The 21,145-nt window shown below is 34.7% G+C and overlaps 1 protein-coding gene and 1 long non-coding RNA gene across 11 annotated transcripts in view; both read left to right on the forward strand.

The window, feature by feature from the left end:
* Positions 1-21,145, forward strand: part of CADM1 (cell adhesion molecule 1) — a 337,698-nt gene that overhangs the window by 118,031 nt on the left and 198,522 nt on the right. The gene's annotated exons all lie outside the window — the stretch shown is intronic.
* LOC116556249 lies at positions 6,323-19,792 on the forward strand. The gene is made up of 2 exons (XR_004270903.1): positions 6,323-15,640; positions 17,269-19,792. It is a non-coding gene; the product is annotated as an uncharacterized LOC116556249 (long non-coding RNA).

Below are 21,145 nucleotides of genomic sequence, written 5' to 3' on the forward strand. Positions count from 1 at the left end.
GCTGAGGCATAGACAAAGACAATTTCCTCTTGGTAGATATCGTGGGAGGGGTTTGATGAAAAATATCCAAGACACAAAACACAAATTGCTGTACCGAGTCTGGCATAACAGTTGAAATGGTGCACGCGGAGATGGTAGTGCTGCTGGAAGCTGGTCTGCACTGTCATACGCCCAGCTGGGCAATGTTTGCGCTGCCAGACGTGGAGCAGTCATGGCTAGTGATTGTGGTCGTAAAGTCGAATGGTCGTAAGTTGCATAGGTCGTAAGCCGATCAATACCTGTATGTGCAACGTGGATCACTTTACACACAGCAAAAACTTAGTATATCCCTCTTCTTAAAATAGGGTACAGAGTAAAATTTTGAGATCATAACTGATATTGTTCTTTTCTCAGCACTAACTTTTTCTGGTGTGAGATGTGCTAGGCTCATTTTGTCCTTTCTCTGCCCTAGTCCTGTAATCAACCATTTCTCTGATGAATTCTGTTTTTGTTTTTGTTTTTTTTAGGGGAGAAAGGTATTAAAAATCAATATTGGGGTGCTAGGTGTGTTACATACAGGGTAGATTTGATTCTAGGCCTTTTTTAGGAGACAGGAAAAACTATACACATACATGTATGCATACACATGTACATATTTTAGGAATTGTGAATTCACACTAATAATTCCAAGTTCAAACCATCTTCACAGGGAATTATTCTTCCACAGTGAAAACCCTGCTTCCTAACACATTCATTTACTCAGTCCTTTAATACATCTAAAAATAGATTCAAATTGCATCACCCATACTACAGAAATCAGACTTACTAAAGAAGTTCAGGACATGCTTTCCCTTTATACTTTCTTAGAATAGGGTAAATAGTAAAATTTTGAGGTCATAACTGATGTTATTCTTCTTCTGACCTCTCTTCATAGTGATTATGTTTTTAATTTGAAGTACATCTGTTTCCCTATTCTTCATTTTGCTTTCAATTTTAAGTTTGTATCTTTCCCATCTTTGTTTATTTTATTTTTGAATATGTAGAACACTAATATGCTTTCCAAATTTAAAACTCTGTATAAAGGTATACTGAGACATGTATTACTGCTAGAGTTTTGTCATTTATTTATAGCAAATGGAGTTCATCTCTTAGAATTTAAAATTATCACCTTTATTATTTTAAATTCTTTTATTTTTTAATCAAGCATACTTATTAGACATTCAAAGGGAACAAAAGCAACTCTTGATTCTTGTGACCATCCTTAGCGTTTTGTATAATAGAAAATAAGAAATGTTTGGTTCACAAATGAGGCAAGAAATGTTTGGTTCACAAATGAAGCAAGTGCCAGGTACTTCATGACAGAGACTGTCCTAGCCCCTTTGTCTGTATATCTTGGATTATATTCCTGCTTCCATACATTGTTGCTACCTGTTTGTTGTTGTTTTTTTTTTAAATTTTACTTCTTTGATACTAGCTTTACTGGTCATCAATTTCACTAGTTCCCACCCTTCTAGTTTAACTTTGAAAACATCTTTGAATGGTGGATATATCAAGTGTGTACACTTTTCAAGGGTTAAGCTCTTGATTACATGTTGCTTTGGTTGGATATTTGTCTCCTCCAAAACTCATGTTGAAATTTAATTCCTAGTATGGCAGTATTGAGAGGTAGAGCCTTTAAGAGGTGACTGGGTCATGAGGGTTCTGCCCTTATGAATGGATTAATCTATTCATGGATTAATGGATTAATGAGTTATAGATTAATGGGTTATCACAGAAGTGTAGGACTGGTGGCTTTATCAGAAGCAGAAGAGAGATCTGAGCTAGCAGACTCAGCCCCTTTACCATGTGATGCCCTGTGCCGGCCTGGGACTCTATAGAGTTCCTTCAAACAAGAAGGCTCTCAACAGATGTGGCTCCTTGACCTTGTACCTTTCAGTCTCCGTAACTGTAAGAAATTGATTCCTTTTCTTTGTAAATTACCCAGTTTCTGATATTCTGTTATAAGCAACATAAAATACACTAAGACACCTGTCTTTTTTTTTTTTTTTTTTTAACAATATGGCTTTAAAATACATTTAATATAAAGGCTGTTATATATTCCAGCTCTGCATAGGATATAAGTGTTCCTCCCATTTAGGATTGTGGTCAGATATATAGACTTTGTTTTTTAATATTTAGAATATGTGGACTTTGCCCATGTAATAGTTTAATGCCCTTTTCTTTTTGAAAATTACAACTGGGTTTTGTGAAATGATGGACTCACCACAGTTAATCCTGAATGACTTAATGAACTGCCAGACAGATTAAGGTAAAATGGTGTTCCAGAAAAGATCTTGATTTGTAGAATTAAGGGTGGCAAGAAACTTTATAATTGCTCCTTTCATTCCAGCGGGTAATTTTGTTAGGTGTAACTCATGTAATCTTAATATCTGAATGTGTTTAGTTTTATCCTGTTCTCATATAGGAAATCCCAGAGCAGGGAAGAAATAAATAGCTTGAACACCAAAGATACCAGAAAGTTACAGTCTAGGGAACTGTCAGCAAGGTTTGCTTGTAGTTTTGATACTGGTCAGTTGTGAGTCTTGCTAAGTCAAAGAACTTAGAAATGGACAAGAGAGGCTGCCTTTGTGCAGCCAATTAGCTGGTCTGGGCAGTCAATTTAACTGGTAAAATTAAGGCTTTATGTTTGGTAGGGATTTTCTGGCAGATTGCAAAATCTTGATTAAGTTAGCCCCAGTTTAATATGTACCTGAGATGGGCTTTTTTTTTTTTTTAATCCTTTACATTTTCTTGCTATAAACAATTACAAATTGGTCCCCTTCTTATAGGTAGACTTTATATACATTCCACAGCAAACAAAGTAAAAATCATATTTTTGAATGTACATATAATAGAATAATTGAGATGATCCTCAGATGCATGTCCCTTAGTAGAGTCATAGTAAAGGCATTTGCTGGCTGGCTGGAGTCATTGTTTTATTGCCTGTTTCAACTCAGAGAAATGAACAGATGAAGACTTGTATTAGAAGTACTCGTACACATAGGGAAAGCTTTGGAACATCTTTCACATTTTACTCAGGAGCAGCAAATCTTATTTCCACAATTTTATATATTATTTAACATGTTGTGTTATTAAGCATTTTTTCCCATCTGCATTTAATGAGACAGTTGTTTCTAACTTGTTCTTTTGAAATTTTTAATTGAAAATCTGTTTTTTTGAAACACATTTTAAAAATAAATATATGCTGTTCAGCTAGGTGGTAAAAACGAAAATGAGTATGAATGTATGTTTTCTGTAAGGGTTCTGAAAGCAATAATAGGATCTCTTTAAGCTCTACTGTATAGGGAGGCAAGCGATCCATCAAAAGCACAGTCTTAGATTTGGGTCTTCTATTTAGATTAGGAATGTTAAGAAAGATGGATGGTAAATGTCTTTTAGCTGCATTGTCCCCCAAACATGAAATGAAATCTAAAGACTCTCAAAGAAGGTTTCAATTACACTAGCAAATGACTTGAACAGGGATTGGGTAAGGGGAGGTCACGGGCCAATGGAATGCCAGTTGTGGATTTATATTGTTTAAAATGAAAACATTATTTCCATTAACCCCTTTCCACTAACACCTCCACCAGAGTTATTTTCAGACTGTACGTTTGTAGGTGTTAGTCATACTTGATAGAAATGCCGTATCACAAGTGTGAATTGCACAGCCTTTCCATGGATATATATTTTTTCCCTGTCCAATACACAATCCAGGGTTTCATTTGGCTAATCCTCTAGCGAGGTACTGGCATCCCTGTGTTTCTCAGACTTGATTTCAAAATGTAGCAGTAAGCTACCCAGTTGCAAAGAAGCATTTCTAAATGTTTTAATTAAAAACAGAATAAATGGATTCTGTGTTCTGGTTTTCTGTGATAACAGCCAATCGACTGCCAAATCACACTGTGCACTTGAGTTTGGGGAGGGAAAAGTCTAGGTTTAAGGGTGACTCTCAGTGGATTTGCCCTTAACTGTCAATGTGGGTTTAGTGTGGTTTTTGCCCTCTCATTGCAAATGGAGAAAAGAGTTGGTAAGCAGAAGATGAAGAATCCTTTTAATGAGTCGGCTATAGTGTGCACTCAGGGCAGACACTTTAAAAGAGCACCATTAATTTGAATAAAACAGGAGAAGGTAGGTACTTTGTACATCCATAAAGCACTGAAGGGGATAAATCCAATTATCTGTTCAATATTTAATGGCCATAAAGTTAAAAATTTTAAAGGCAGTACCTCAGAGACTGCTTAGTCAATTCTGTCCATATTATTTTTGACATTCAAAAGTCAAGGTAGAATAGCCATATTGATGGCAGTGCTCATCACATTGGTCTGCCGATTTAGTGGCAATGACCCTGGGATTTGTGTTTCTCTACACAGATGAAGATCAGTTGCAATTTTTTTTTTCCAGGAGCTTTTAGGGAAACCTTGGAATCTACTGAACTTCCAACCTGTTTCTTTCAGTCCTTTGCTATTGGCTCTTGCTATGAAAGGTAACTAAGGATGATTAACTTCAAAATTCAGATGCAAAAGAACCAGAGTAAAGATCAGCTATTTGGGCTAACACTGCTTTTAAAGAAAACAGAAGATTTTAATAAAATCTGTATTTCAAAAATTACTATCTAAGAAACTCTGTTAGAGACTCTCTTAAATTCCAACCCGATTTTTATAAACTTTTTGCACTGTACATATTTTCTAAGAAAGTCATGGGGGGAAAAAGATAATTTTTAAAGTCTGCCACCTCTGTCTATTCTACAGCTGTACTTAGCCGCTAATGCAGGTGGGCATTTGCTCTGTGGTTCAAAGGCAGCTGAATCATAAAGCTTCTAAGAAAATCGATGCCGTAGCGACAGTTGAAATGAATGTCAGTATGACAGAGTGATTTTGTGATATGGTCTTGAAGCTTTGTTCTTCTTGCCTATTAACTAATACGGGACCCTAATTAGCCATTAACTTGCTCTCACCTTGTATGGTCCAAACTATAGAAGTATATCTTACTGTATTTCAGAGAATGTAACTGCTAGTTACCTTTTCACTTATTCTGTTTTATGTATTTCCTTTTGCATTGAATATTCTCCTTTTGTACATTTCTGAAATAGAGCTGTATGCTCCCTGGGCATTGGTTAGCATTGGATCCCTTTCAACATAGCTTCAGTTGCCTGTAGCTATCTACCTGTTTATTTATCTAAACTAATACTGTGTACAGATAAATTTTGACATGATGCAGGTTTACTGTTAAAATGTTATAGAAGAATCATGAAGGAAGACAACTTTAAAATAGATTAAAGAAGCAAAAGTGAATACATTGCATGAATTAGGAGATGATAATAAGACTTCTGTTTTAAGATATGTCAGAGTTTTAAGAAGGGCCAACCTATTGTGAGTGCTTTTAAGGATTCTGGTTTTCCTTGGGAATACATGTAAAATCTTTTGCTTTTTCTTCTCTATTTTGCTACCTCTTTTCCTTTAAAGGGAGACTTGGTTTGTTTTACTCTATTTTCATATGCAAATTCTGCTTATTCTTGTCACAAGTACCATCTCTAAGGATGATACTTGCTGAAATCTAAAACTCTTTAGTGTTTCTGGGTCTTAACAGTTTTAAGTAGATTGTTCCTTGTTTTGCTCCAAGTGTCTTGAGTGATTTGGCTGTTAAACCAGCAGAAACCTTTGTTTTCTTAGTTTCCTGTAAAGGAAATAAAGGTGGAAAATAATGATTTCCTGGATAATTCAAAGAGACGATTTAACATACAAATCCCTAACATGCCACTATACAAGGACTTGTAAATCAGCTTATGTTACAACTCAGCATGACAAATTGTTAAACTCATTTATTTTTAAAGAGCTTTTATATGTGATACATGTTAAAAGAGCCAAGAAGAGTGGGACTTTTAGCACTCTTCCTCTTGAATATAACATATGTTTCTGAACTCTTATTGGGGCATTTCATTTGTTTGCTCATTTTCATCTGTACAGCCCTTAAGCTGTATGCTTTTTGAGGACAGGAAACCTCTCTTGTGCATTTTATATTGCTAGAATGTATTGTTTTTTTCTTGTATGATTTTCTCCCATGCCTTTATATTACCTGTATTATTATTTACATAACATTTCTCTTTAAATTGGTTTACTTTTTTACCCAACCTCATTCAAATCAGTATTAGCCATGAAATTACAGGTTTGTTGGGCTGTATCTTCTTTTAATACATATTAATATTTACAATAAAATCCTAATTATTGCCATGCATGGTGGCTCACACCTGTAATCCCAGCACTTTGGGGGGCCAAGACAGGTGGATCACTTGAGGCCAGGAATTCGAGACCAGCCTGGCCAACATAGCGTAAACCCTATCTCTACTAAAAATACAAAAATTAGACCAGTGTGGTGGCAGGCACCTGTGGTCCCAGCGACTTGTATGAGGCAGGCTCATGGCTTGAACCCGAGAGACAGAGGCAGAGGTTGCAGTGAGCTGAAATTGGGCCACTGCTCTCCAACCTGGGTGACAGAGTGATACTCTGCCTCAAAAACAAAACCAAACAAAAAAAAACAAAACAAACAAAAAAAACCTAATTATTAAAACTTACTAAATTTTATTTGTGTACCATTTATAGTCATCTCATGTATCATACTTGAGGACTGGTGCCCTAGCATAGCCTTGCACATTTTCACATTTAGTCATTATTTGTTTAATTGTTGGGGAGAGGGAATAAGATTCATGCACTTAGTGTGTCAAGTGTTGTTTTCAATAGTTTATATATGGTTTCTCTTAATCCCTATTACTACCAAATGAGAAAGATGTATTCATTTTATACATAAGAAAAGTGAGGCTCAGAAAGGCTAAGTGACTTTTCTAAGGTCAAATAGTTTGGCAAAAATTAGAGCTGAGATATGAACCTAGGTTTATCTGATTTCAAAGCCTGTACTGTTTTTGCTACATATTGTGGACTCTCAGTAATTAGTGGGTTAACCTTATGCATTACTGTCTGCTTTCCTGTTGTTATTCCTCTGTGGTTAGACGAGAGTGGACGCTGAATGGTATTTACAGTTTGTAATTTTCTTCTGGAATTGCATTTTGCATGGTCTTGAAAGTTGTCCTTACCACCTACTTTTCAAGGTTTGTATGAAAGGAAGCCTCTTAGCTCTACTGCGAGGAATATGCTTGCTTTGGATTTTTAAAAAGTGTTGCTAATGAAGAGTTTAGACATATATTAAGCTTCTTATTTAAGTTAGAGGTAGCTTCTCTCTCTCTACCTGTTTTTCATTTTATGTAGCCTAGATCATATTATGCTTCAGAGATAAAGCCTGGAGATAATTTGATTCTTATCCAAAATGAGTCCCATTTTCAGCATATCCATATGCTCATCTAACCATTGCTTGATTACCTCCAATTATGGAGTCTCACTGTCTCCTCTTTAACTATTACTAAAAAATGAAAGCCTCGATAGCCATAGTCTTTCAATAGTAATATCCTACTACTTAAAAGTTGCAAGGTGGCCTAATGTTTGCTTATTCAATTTATTTATTTTGGTGGTAGAAAATAGAAAAAGTTGTAAAAATATTGTTTGCCTTTTGATAAATTCAGGAAACTTTTTCTATTTCCCCTTAAATCATTTGGTTTCCATCTCAGATAATCATTAGGGTTTCATTCTCATTCAGCTGGGTAGCATACCCAGAGATTGTTAAACAATCTCTTACACTGATGGATGGTTTAATATTTTGAAGATAGCACACTGTAGCACTTTTAAGAGAATAATCAGGACTGGCATGTGAGAGCTGTGAATTGCTTGAGTTCAAAATCAGAGCTAGTGTAAATGCAGTTTTGCGTAACTTCTCTTCGGCTGCCAACTGACCATTTTATACTTCTTTTCTATCACCCGATTGTATTTTTCTTGGTTTCCTGTTTGACTTATTTTCCAAATTCACTTTAATCTCCGAAATTATGGAAATAAGGAAATAGAGGAACTGTATTTCTTCCTTTCTGAGTGCCTGAGTCTCATCTGGATACTCTGGTTTTAAACATGAAGGGGCTGTAAATCCTAGGAACACAATGTCTTTTGAGGACTGGAACTAGTATGTCTTCAGAACTGACTTCAAATAGTTTATTTCCACCCCATTGATCTGGCCTATATATGTTGCTTTTTATTATATAGTGTATACTGTAGGGATAGGAAGAGGCTGCAGTTTTACTATTACCTCATAAAATTAATTGGTGCCTAAAACAAATATTATTAAAGATAACTGCATTTTATAACATACCAACATGATAGATACAGCTTCTGTAGGGAGGTTTTTTTTGTGTGTGTGTTTATGTCAATAAACTCATAAAATCTGCAGAATGAAATTAGTCATAATCTCATTTTTACTATCAAAAGGTGAAGTTGTTCAGAAGTGTGACCACATAGTTCCCCATAATGGCACAAACAATTAAATAATTTAAAATATCTCCATAACACAGGGTTTTGCTCATATCAAGAAATAATCACCACCCCTTCCCTGCTGAATGTAAGGAGCTTAGCTTTATTGAAGTCAAAAAATCTAGTGCAGTGCTTTGTCAGTTAGTGAATATTTTGAGCTTCTTTATTTTCCCTGTTGTTTTTTTTTACACAAATGTGTGAAATGTTGGTCTCACAAGAAAATCAGACTATATTTGGTCTTGTAAAATGTAACTCCATTGTCCCCATGCTAGACTGGATTTCTTTTTAATGTGCTGTTTTCCTCAACCCAACCTTTCTATGGGGAAGAGTAATAAGTTTATTGTCAGTATTGTGAATATTTTAATTGAAGATAAACAAGTTTTCTTTTTAAATGTCTTCAGTATTACATATCTTCAGTTTTATTATCCTAATTTTAGTAGATTGGCAAAGCCTGATAATCTTAACAGCCCTAACCTGATTCAGCATTCATTACTGCTGCTAAATCAAATAAGACTTGGCTAATAGAAACATGGCTTGTGCAGCCATTCTTCAATTTAATTAGAATATTATACATTGCATTGCACTTATATGTGTATACCAGAGACAGAACTTTATAATCAGTTTGGAAGCACTCATGCTACATCCTCTATCTAGAGACATTTATCATTTCTTGTGAAAACTCTAAATTATTAAATATCACATCTTTAAGGGGTGAAGATGGGGCTAGCTCACTTAATGTGCCATCAGAGGTTAGGAATTTAGGTCTCATTCTGCTATAGCAGAGATTGGCGAACTTCTTCTGTAAAGGGCAAGGTAGTAAATGTGTTAGGCTTTGTGGGCCATATGGTCTCTTTCACAACTACTCAGCTCTGCTGTTGCAGTGTGAAAGCTGCTGTAGACAATATGTAAACAAATGAACATAGATGAACCAATAAAACTTTATTTACAAACACTGAAATTGAATTTTATATAATTTGCATGTGCTGTGATATATTCTTAAGAATTTTTTTAACCATTGACAAATGTAAAAGTATTCCTAAATTCTAGGCTCTACAAAAGCACAAGGTGAGCTGGATTTGGATCACAGGCCTTAGTTTGCTGACCCCTATTCTGTAGTTTTTCCTTTCTTACTGTATTTTAATTTTCTTATTCATATATTTATGTACTTATTTACTTATACTTCTTTGATTATTTGTTTGCTCTGTATCCATGCAGCTTTCCATAGTGTAGGAAATGTGGGTGGAATGAATTTTCCTGTCATTCTCTTATCTACTAGTCTCTGCTTGATGTAGCAAAGGAGAATCAGGTGTTCAACCTCCAATGAGAGTAATTTCTGATATCAGTTGGTAGTTGCTGTTTAATTCTCAAGGTTCAGACAAGGCGGCAGAATTGACTTATCTCATTTTCACATTCTGGGAGATGATCTGTTAGTCCTGAGGATGCTGTCAGTTTCCTGGTATTACTCTCCCTGCGTGGTCATTAACAACAGCAGAGTCCATAAATTGATCCCAGGTTTGAATTGTAAGTTGTTGGCCCTGAAAACTTGGTGAACAAACTTGCTGTCAGTGTCCCTATTGACAGAAGTAGTCTGAGGTCAGCTTCATTACTGCACCCTGACTGTCTCATACATTGTCAGTTGATTTTTAGGTTGTGTGCAAGAGGGTTCTTGTTTCAGACACTTGCTACCAGACATATTCACCTCAAATATTTACAGTACAATGAATCATTCAAACATAAGGTTGGCAGTGTCTTTTTTAAATAGCATTCATGAAGGACTGGGTTAATTCATCAGACACAGATTTTGAGAAATTTTTTCCTCTTAAAGCAAAAGTTCAATGTGCTAATCAGTGGCAACTCTGTCATCTGACACTATAGATACTTGTCTCTTTGTCATTGAAGCTTGCCACTGGTATCTTTTGCAAGAGTAGACATGTTCTTATCTATGAAGTATTTTCTAGATTCACTTAGAAAAAAATAAAGTGAGAATACTAGTTTCTTTTTTGAATAATAGAACTTAAAGTTGGATCGAGGTATATGAGTTATTACTATTGCCCATTTCCTAGAATTATTTATTAAGTAGGGGATTTTACTCATTGTCAAATTTGTAATTTTAGCTAAGTTCTGAATAAATCACCTTGTGATTTCTTGCAAACATTTTCAGTCCTTGTTTTGCGTTACCATGGAAGGAAATTTAACAAAAGTACTTGCTCTAACTCCTGGGTATTTTTAATTATTCATTTATTTTTGGTCCTGTGGTTTCTCTCTATGAGGTGATTGGAACACACCAGACCTCTCAGAAGTGTTCTACTATTTCCCTCCTCAGTAAGCAAATTATTTGCAAGTGACTTGAAAATAACTTCAAGTATTGGAGAGCTTTCTTCACAACCACCCTTGCCAATGTTTTAGGTGGTACACAAAGTTCTGTAGGTCAGCTTGAAATCATAATGCTTGCAAGGAAAAAAAATTAAAATTGACTTCAAAGGACAACTCTGACACGGTCAATTAATAATTAAAACAGTTTTTTAATGAGCTATGCAATTACCTGTATGTCCCTGGAGATGATGGTTTATGGTATTATTGCAGTGCCCTTTCTTTAGTCATGGCGCATGACATTTGTAATTTAAAGCCGGCTAGACATTAAAGTGACAGAACTTTCATTAACCTTGTCTAAAGTTTGCTGATGACAAATGACTTATAAAACATGCTGTTGTCAAAATATACCACATATTTAAGTACCTTAAAAGTCCTGTGGTCTCTGAGAAGCTATAGAGACTCAGAGAGAGACCAGGGCCACCAGTGTCCTGTGGAATTACTTGACAGAATCCCCGGTGTCTGGCATTATTTCTTTGTACTCAGGTAAGTGGTATCTGCTTCAGACAAGAGCGTAATGTACTTTTCATGGCTCTGTGGTTCAGGTAGGTTTCTCATGGGTTTTTATGCCACATGACATGATTCTCTCAATCAGTGATTTATGACTATTGAATAGTTTCTTCTAAATATGCTTTGGTATATAAACTTTCAAGTCTTTAGAAGCAGTTTTTTCAATTTGAAACCATTTAGCAATTATGTTTTGATTTTAGCTTTTCTTGTATCTTGGCTTTCTAAATTCTTAGCCCTCTGTTTGTGCTATGCCATACCTCTGTTTTTATTGTTTTCTTCCTCTTATTTGAAATTTTCGTTTTTTTATACACACTATGTAAAACATCCTCTAATTTTTTAAGATTTTTCTCATCATATTTATTTTAGAGGAATATCTTGCAATGCTATCAAGGGAGATATTGCAGGTGGATATCTTTTTATAATTATAACAGTAATAAATATATAGTAATTAACATTAATGTGCAGGTATTTTTTGCCAGGTATTAAGCTAAGAGTTCTATCTCATTTAATCCTCGTGGTAGCCAGAGCTTATAGCACTGTTTCCCCGTTTACAAATTTGGAAACTGAAGTACAAAAAGATTAAGTACTTGCTTACTGTCTCACAGCTTGTAGGTAACCAGGATTCAAATTCTGACTGACACCAAAGATATTATTAGTAACCACTAAGCAACATGGCCTCTCAACTTATTTTTGTTTTTTCAGAGTAAATTATAAGTTTGTTGTCTGGAAAGATAAAGTATAGCAAACTTATAATTTATTTATTATTTAATAATTATAACCACCTTTAATAATTAAATAGAATTGCTATCGTCCTGTTCATGCTATGGAATATACCAATAAATATATGCTGGATAACATATCAGCAAATATGAATTTAATATTATAAGCAAAAGTTGAGTTTATGTCTTATTCAAGAGACTTGTTAAGAGAAATTATAACTACCTTTTAACTCAAGTGGCATATAATAGGTATTTCATAAGTATTTGGTATTAGTATTATTATTAGCATACTCCCTGCATGTAATATATCTTGATTCTTTCTTTCATGAGTCTGTGTTTCATGATTGGTTCCATTATAGAGACTACAACTTCAACAACACATTGTTTTATCTGGTTAATGTCCATACATTTCTTAAACACTATGTAAGTATTATACATTACAAAATATTAAATACTTTCATTTTATCAAATACATTCCTGTGTTCATATTGCTGAATAGTAGTCTGGATTTCTACCTACTGATCTCTTAACTATTTTTTGGTTGAAGTATAACACCAGGGAGGTAGACATAGTATAAATGTATAGCTCAGTAAATTGTCACAAAATAAACACCTGAGTAACCATTACCGAGGTCAAGAACTTTGCCAGTAGCACTCCAGAAGCCTTCCTCATGGCCTCTCAAAATTACTACTCTTCCTTCCTCCCCAGTGATAACCAAGATTTGAACTTTAATGCCATAGTTTTGCATTTTCTTTGTTTGCTTTCGCTTTTGACATTTTTTAAATTTCTTATTGTTGAAAATGTCAAACATACAAAAGTAGAGGGCATAGTGTATTGAATATCATGTTCTTATCACTCTACTTCAACAATTATTAACTCATGACCAATGTTAGTTCACCTGTAATCTCATCCACTCTCCCTACCATGGATCATTTTAAAGGAAATTATAAACATTGTATTACCTCTCCATAATTTTTTCAGTATATATCTCTAAAAGTCAGGGTTTCTTTTTTAAAAAGATAACCATAATAATATCTTCTTACCTAAATACTATCATACCAACAATATCCAGCCAGTATTAAAATTCTATAATTGCCTTATATTATTACTTTGAAAAAAAAAAAACCTTCTTATTTGTTGAATCAAGAGCCAAATAAAATCCATGAGTTATAACTACTTGATTTGTATGCCAAGTGCTTTTTAATCTATAGCTCCTTCATCCCTTTTTTCTCCCTTGAAGTTTAAGAAACTGGACTGCTTGACCCACAGTTGCCTACAGTCTGATTTTGCTTATTATATCTTCCTGATGTTGTTTAACATGTTAAAAAAAATTTTTTTTGATTTCTTGTTAGTCAAATAAGAAGTGTATCAGATGCAAGCTTACTTTTCTTTTTGAGGGGATGGGAGGGTATAAAGGGCAAGAATACTTCATAGGTGGGTACATAATGTCTGTACCTTTTTGTATGCATGTGATGTCAGTAACCATTTGACAACCAAGATTTATTCTTTCAGTGAAGGCCATAAAATGGTGAGGATCTATCTTATTGCCATTCCTTCATAAAGAGGAACTTCCCCTTATTATTTAACTTAAGGTGCAGTATATATACGAATGGCAAGATAAATGACTGATTCTTTACCTTTATTTACCAATTTTCAAAATAATTAGTTGGTTCTCTAGCACCCTTCAAAGGTAATCATGAAAGTTTTGTTTTGCTTTAGTATTATTTTGAATTTATAGGGTTAAACATACTATGCTTCAATCCATTCAATAATTATTCTTATTGATGCTCAAATTATCCTGTTTTTGGCCAGTGGAAGACTCTTTTACTATGACCCCAGAATCTTTGCTAATATCTTTTTCTGATAGTGATAAGATATTCCAGGCTCATCTTAGAAAGTTTTTTGTTTTGTTTTGTTCTTGCCTCAAACCTGGAATCAGCTATTTCTCCTAGAAGCTCATTTCTTTTAGTGGGAAATGTTATTTAGAAACTATACTCTGGTCCCTTGGGTATGCATATTCTTACTGGATAGGTCATTGTTTTTAGATCTTTTTAGTGTACAGAACTAGGAAATGTATTGCTGTTGTCTTAAAGATAAAATGCATAAGGACTCCATTTTGAGTTTTCAATTCAAATTCAAGATTACATAGCTTTCACTTAAAATCATGCATTTGTGTTTTCATTCATGCATGTGAAAAATCCTGACACCAGCATTAAAGATTCTTAAACTGGGATACATCATACACACAGTGATGTAGTTTCTGGAAGATAAAGCTTGGTATCTACTTTTTTAACAAGTTCCACAGGTGATTCTGATACTTACCAAAGGATGAGAACCACTGATCTATTTTTTATGAACAATTTTATGTTATAGATTTTAAACAAAACCTCCCATTTTCTTCTTAGAATCCTCCCTTTTTTCTTGATTGTCCATCCACATTGGTTTTTTTTTTTTTTTTTTTTTTTTTTTTTTTTTGACACAGTGGGCACTCTGTCGCCCAGGCTGGAATGCCATGGCATGATCTCAGTTACTGCAGCCTCCACCTTCAGGTTCACACAGTTCTCATGCTTCAGCGTCCCGAGTAGCTGGGGCTACAGGTGTGTACTACCACACCCAGCTAATTTTTGTATTTTTAGAAGAGATGGGGTTTCGCCATGTTGGCCAGGCTGGTCTAGAACTCCTGACCTCAAGTAATCCACCCTCCTCAGCCTCTCAAAGTGCTAGGATTACAGGTGTGAGCCAATGTGCCTGGCCAAGATTGACCATATTCTTGATGAGCCACCTGTGTAGAATCCGAATTATTTTCTTGTTTAACTCATATTGCTCTGTGCATCTGATAGAAAAGACTACAGTTATTTCACTTCTGTGAAAGCCAAGCTGCAGTTATCTTTGACCACTTGGAAAGCTAAAATACAGGTGAACCCTCAGAACTAAGGCTCTGCCTGAGGCCAGAGACAGAATCCTCCCTCATTGCTTTGAGCAGAATGCCTGGTACTGGAGCGGATTTGCTTAAGGGCAACTCTGCATTTGATAAAATATCAGAGCAATTTACGTCCTTGTACGCTTGTTCCCTTTCTTTCCTCTTATGCAGAAATGTTAATTGACAATCAAAGAAGTAACAAGGGCACATCTTTACTACTTCTGCAGATCTAGGCCTGGTTTGGGTTATGCCTTCTTTCATCCATGCTCATCTGAGAGTTCCAGTGTTTTCCTTGTTCTTGTTTCTGCATTCAGAGTTCTAAAATTTGACTCTGGTTGGTCATTTTATCACTTTTCTCTTAGAATAGATTATAGATCTATATCAGAACATTTAATTTTTAATTGATTTGTATTGATAATAGGTGAAAAAGAAGTTAATTAGCCTGGAAATGACTACATCTTAAGGTCAGATTTTGGTTAAAAATATAATCACATTAATTTTGAGAATCTTTGAAGTTTATTTAATGTTAGCTATGTTTTATGTTAAATTTGCAAACTTTCACATTATTATCAATGTTCTTGAGAGGGAGGCAAAGATATTCTCAATTTATGATGCAAAATGGAACTTTAGTTCAATTATTTGACCTCTGTGATTTAGGTCACACATCTTGTAAGTGGGGAAGCAACTACTCAGTCCGATTCCAGGTATTTTTTCTGTTATAAAGCACACTCTTAAAAAAAAAAAAAAGAATTCAAAGTAGCTTCCTAAAGTACAATGCAAGAAAAATAATTTTAGGAAAGGTCAAAAACGATTAGAAGAAAGAAGTGAGAATTCTGTTAATTTGGTTTGGCTTTGAGCTTTCTGTTTGTTAGCCAAGATATAAAGGGAAAACTTTGGCTCATAGAATACTTATCTGATTAAAGAAAGCACATGAATTCACATGGAATGTGGACTTTTTTTTGGCATTGAATTCTGTGAAGAATATATTATATGATCCTACTGGGGATATTTGTAACAGTGAATTATACCCTCACGGCTGATTTTGTAAAAGATATAAAAGTAAACCTCAAATGAGCATTTTTCATACTCTTCTTAACCATTATCATGTGAACTAATTGTCAGGGTTTTGGGCATGATTATATCAGATGAAAAAGGTACACAATATATGCTTAAGTGAAGCATTGACGCTAGGTTTTGGTGTTGATGTGATGTATCTTTTTTCATTATTTTACTTTTAGCTTATTAGTCTTTATGTTTAAAGTGAGTTTCTTATTATAAGTATGTAGTTGAGTCCTACTAAAAAAAAAATCCAAACTGACAATCTCTGCCTTTTAATTGGGTATTTAGATCATTTACCTTTAATGTTCTTACTGACATGATTAATTTTTAAATTATCTTACTATTTTTTATTTGTCTCATCTATTCTTTGTTCTCCTTTTCTGCTTGTTCCGTCTTCTTTTGTGTTAATTATTATGAGTCTAGTTTATCTCCTCTGTTGGTTTAATAGCTGTAATTCTTTGTTTTAGCGCTTATTGTATATATCTGTAACTTATCAAAGTCTATGCAAGTGATGTTATGCCACTTTATATGCAGTCTAAGAACCTTATGACTGTATGCTTCTATTTTCCTCTCTCAGCCTTTGTGTTATTTTTGTCATTTTACTTTTATGCATATACTATAAACCCCATAATACATTATTATTGTTTATTCAATTAGTTATCTTTTAAAAATTAAAAAATAAATAATTTAAAATATCTTATAAATAATAACAGAAAAGCCTTATATATTTACTCTTTATAAAGTGCATTTTTTTGGTGTACTTTATTCCTCCTTGTAGATCTATATTTCTATTATTTTCCTTCTGCCTGATAACTTTCTTTAACATTGCTTGACATATGGATCTATTGGCGATGAAGTATTGCTTCTTTTATTTTGCAACCCCCTCCTTTTTTATAATTGTTATTGTTCAGGTAGGACAGTAAATCTGGTCCCTGTTAACTTCATTTTGGTGAGAAATAGAAGTCTTCATTAGTTTAAATGTAGGTTAAATTGTCAGTAGTTAATGCTAAACTCCTTAATAGCTGAGCTGTAGTGACATTAGGAATTCACTGTGGGTGCTTCTGCCTTTCTTTCGCTGTCAGTATATAGGGATCAGGGTGGAAAACTATAAAACCCAGGTTGTATTCCTCTGTACAGATAGTGCAGCTGTACTTAGTCTACTTGGGCTGCCATAGCAAAATACCATAGTGTGGTTGGCTTAAACAACAGAAACCTCTGTGATTTAGGTCACACATCTTGTAAGTGGGGGAGCAACTACTCAGTCCGATTCCAGGTATTTTTTCTGCCTGGAGGCTGGAACGTCCAAGATCAAGGCATTGGAAAGGTTGGTTTGATTCTGAGACTCTTCTCTTGGCTTATAGACAGCCAGCATTTCTCTGTGTGTTTAGATGACCTCTTCTTTGGAAATGCATATGTGAGGGGGGAAGACAAAGCAAGCTCTCTGATGGCTCTTTTTTTAAGGACACTAATGCCATCATGAGGGCCTCACTCTCATGACCTCATCTAACCCCAATTTCCTGAAAAGGGCCTGACTCCAAATACCCACTCATCAGGGCTTAGGATTTCAACATGAATTTTGTGGGGATACAAACATTCGGTCTATAACAACAGCCATGAGTTATAGTGTTTTGTGAACCTGAATCTTCTTATAACTTGTACTGTATGTGGCTAAGGACCAGAGCCATGCATCTACTCTGATCTCTTTCTTATTACCCCTTTAGGCAGTTCTGCGGTACTATAAGGAACACTTACCCGTCAATAGATTAGATGACTAGAACCCTACGTGTACTTGTCTGGAAAGAGAATTTTTGTTCCTGTAATTCTTTTTGAAGTGTCAAGAACTTATTTAGTTTCACTGGATTAAAGAGAGCAAAATTATCAGCTTGAATCAGGAGCAACTTGAAGGAAGAGATCAGGGCTATGAAGCCTGTTGGGAGATCTGCATTTATAAGGAGATGGTTTCAGCAAGGATAAGTCATATCTTAACATCTTAGTCTTAAAGGACAGATTTGTTGCAAAGAAAATGGAAATGGAAGGAAAAAGTGCTAAGTCTTTTTTTCGTGGCAACATTTCAGAATTATGTATTGTAGCTCAAATTTTGCTTTTGCTTCTCCCTTCAGTTAATATTAGAATTAGAAGCCTTATCAGACACAGTGTTGTTATTTCTGCCTAACCAAAGCTGTGGACAGGTGAAACCTGTAAAGATATTAATGAAATGAGAAATTTCATGTAAATGAGGTGGTTGAATTTTATTTTTGTTGTTAATGTTAGGTGATTGCAAAATCTGCTTATTTTGTTATAGAGATTCCAGGATGCCAATATACCCTTAAATTTGTTCAGAATTTTATGTGGGATTATAATTTTCTATTTTAATTTACTTTATAACTTGTTAGCTATTCTTTCTCTAAACATCTGAGAGATATTTTTCTTCCCAGCTTTAAAATTTAATTGAAAAATAAAACTGTGACTATGTTTTGTTAAGTTAAACAATACATCTCTGCCAGGCTTCTTAAGGCAAATAGGATTATAAAATCTTACAGGCCCAGTTCATATTACTCGCTCTGAACAATGAACTAACCACTCCCATAGAATCCTAGGAGAGTTTAAAAATGAAATTACAGCTTTCTTAATGTTTCTCACATTTGCCCAAAGGTTTAAAAGATGGTGCCATAAGAAATACATGAAGGTGACCTTGGAAATATATCCAAAGAAGGTGCCGTGGAAATTATCTTTCTTTTAGTGGCCTCTTTGCAGTGAGATAGGGTTATTAGGGGCATTTTATTTTTCTGTACCTAGTAAAATCTGTTGCTTACAATGATTCCCTGATGCCTTGGGTAAGGAAAAGAGGCTTCCCTTTGTAGGATTCATCTAACAAGTTGTTATTGCTTACCTAATTTTTTTTTTTAAGTTTTTTTTCACTCTGCTAGGCACTGGGGAGCTGTAATGACTAAGAGGACCTCTTCTCCTCTAGAACTGCACTACTAAATCAAAGAGTCACTAGCCACCTTGGCTATTTCAATTTAAGGTTAATTAAAAATTCAGTTCCTTAGTAGTACAAGACACATTACAAGTGCTCAATAGCCATATGTGACTATATTGGACAGCATATATATAGAACATTCCTGATATTGCAGAAACTTCTGTTGGATAGTACTGTACTAGAAGTTATTATTCAGATTTATTTACAATATATGGTTGTTGTAGTAGTGGTTTTTAGTCTTAGAGTCATGTTAACCTAGAGATGGATAGGCAAACAAAAATATGCTACAAAGAAAATTATTATGGGCTATTCAGGTGTTCTTGTTACTGTATGTGCCCCTAATATTAGGATTTTCTCCACAGAACATTATCACTCAAAAAAGAAGTCATTATATATATTCAGGTTCTTACAAAGGCTCTAATATTACCAACTAATCTTTCAATTACAGTACTTTATTTTGAACATCAAAATGGCTTTCATGAATGTTTGCTTATGATTCTTGAAGAAGTTACTGGTAAAATCAGATTTAAAAAGAAGAAAGAAAGAAATTTAACACAAATTTAGTAATTTGGGCATGACCTCACAACTACAAGTGTTGGGCATTATTGTAAACAACCCTTTTTAAGAGCAGATAAAGCAACACCACAAGTGTCATTGCTATGAAGATCACAGTTATGTGCCTGCAGGATGTTTGACAAACTGTCCTGCTATTTAGCAAATTGGTACTTGTGGTAACTGTGTCATACATGAATTTTAAAAAGTGTTATACCTCAAACAATCTAGAAGGAAAGATGATTTGCTCAGGAAAGTAAAAAAATGACTCTAGTGATAATAAAGACACTTTTGTACCTGGGGAGTTCTTAATGAAATGTGAGAGAAAAGAAAACAAGGAGCTTTTCTAAATTAAGTATGCTTTATAATATGCCATGTGATTTTGAATGTGCATCCAACTAAATGAAGGAAATACTATACCTAGACATTTAACCATTTCAATCTCAGTCTTAAAAGTTAATGTAGCTGGGTGCGGTGGCTCATGCCTGTAATCCCAGCGCTTTGGGAGGCTGAGGCGGTCAGATTACCTGAGGTCAGGAGTTCAAGACCAACCTGGCTAACACGGTGAAACCCCATATCTACTAAAATACAAAAATTACCTGGGCATGGTGGCAGGTACCTGTAATCTCAGCTACTTGAAAGGCTGAGGCGGGAGAATCACTTGAACCTGGGAGGCAGAGATTGTAGTGAGCGAAGACCAGGCAATTGCACTCCAGCCTGGGTTACAGAGTGAGACTCAGTATCAAAAATAAAAATAAAAAAAGTTGTTTAAGGAAATCATCTCATATGAAAAATGGGCGATCATCTTATATTTAGGATTCATTTAAATTTGAATTTGGATATATAAAGTATCTACTTCTGGAGATAGCCTTCCTGTTTTTTTCCTAAGAAATTCTAAGTGTTTCCAGAGAATTGATTAAAATTTGTTAAACTGCAGAAAGTGAAATCAGAAGACTACTGAATAATTTCTGAAAATCATGTTAAAATATATAACATTTATATGCTAAAAGTATATAAGCATGCTAAAAGTATACAGAAAAGAAAACCTGTAAGGAAATGCAACAAAATGTTAATAGTGGTTGATTGGGCAGTGGGATTCATGTTCTTGTTACTCCTTTATTATTTTCTATCATAAATATACATTATTTCAATTTCTATCATGAATATACATTGTTTTATTAGTTAGAATAAAAAGAAAGTGTAAATGATCACTTAAAGAGAACTCTTGATTTGATGTATAGGTTCATCCTTCATCGGCTAACTCAAGCAAATGGAAAGAAACTTCTTTGTACAAAGATTAATTCCACATGGGCTTTGGGTGCTTTTCTCAGAGAAAACAGATGGTCTAGCCAGCATACCTTGTTTGTTTTTTAATCTCTAATAACATTCAGGATGTCATACAAAAGAGAAGTCTTGGAGATTCTTACGTATATGATGATTATTTTTAGAGATGGGGCCTCACTATGTGGCCCAGGCTGAAGTGTGGTGGCTGTTCACAGACACAATCATACCTCACTGTAGCCTCGAACTCCCGGGCTCATGCTCTCCTCCTGCATTAGCCTCTGGAGTAGCAGGACCACTGGCACATGGCCATTGTGCCTGGCTTTACGTAAGTTAT

The sequence above is a fragment of the Sapajus apella genome, unplaced genomic scaffold (assembly GCF_009761245.1).
Source record: "Sapajus apella isolate SASKATOON/1434 unplaced genomic scaffold, GSC_monkey_1.0 scaffold16, whole genome shotgun sequence".
In the NCBI taxonomy this organism is placed as follows: domain Eukaryota; kingdom Metazoa; phylum Chordata; class Mammalia; order Primates; family Cebidae; genus Sapajus; species Sapajus apella.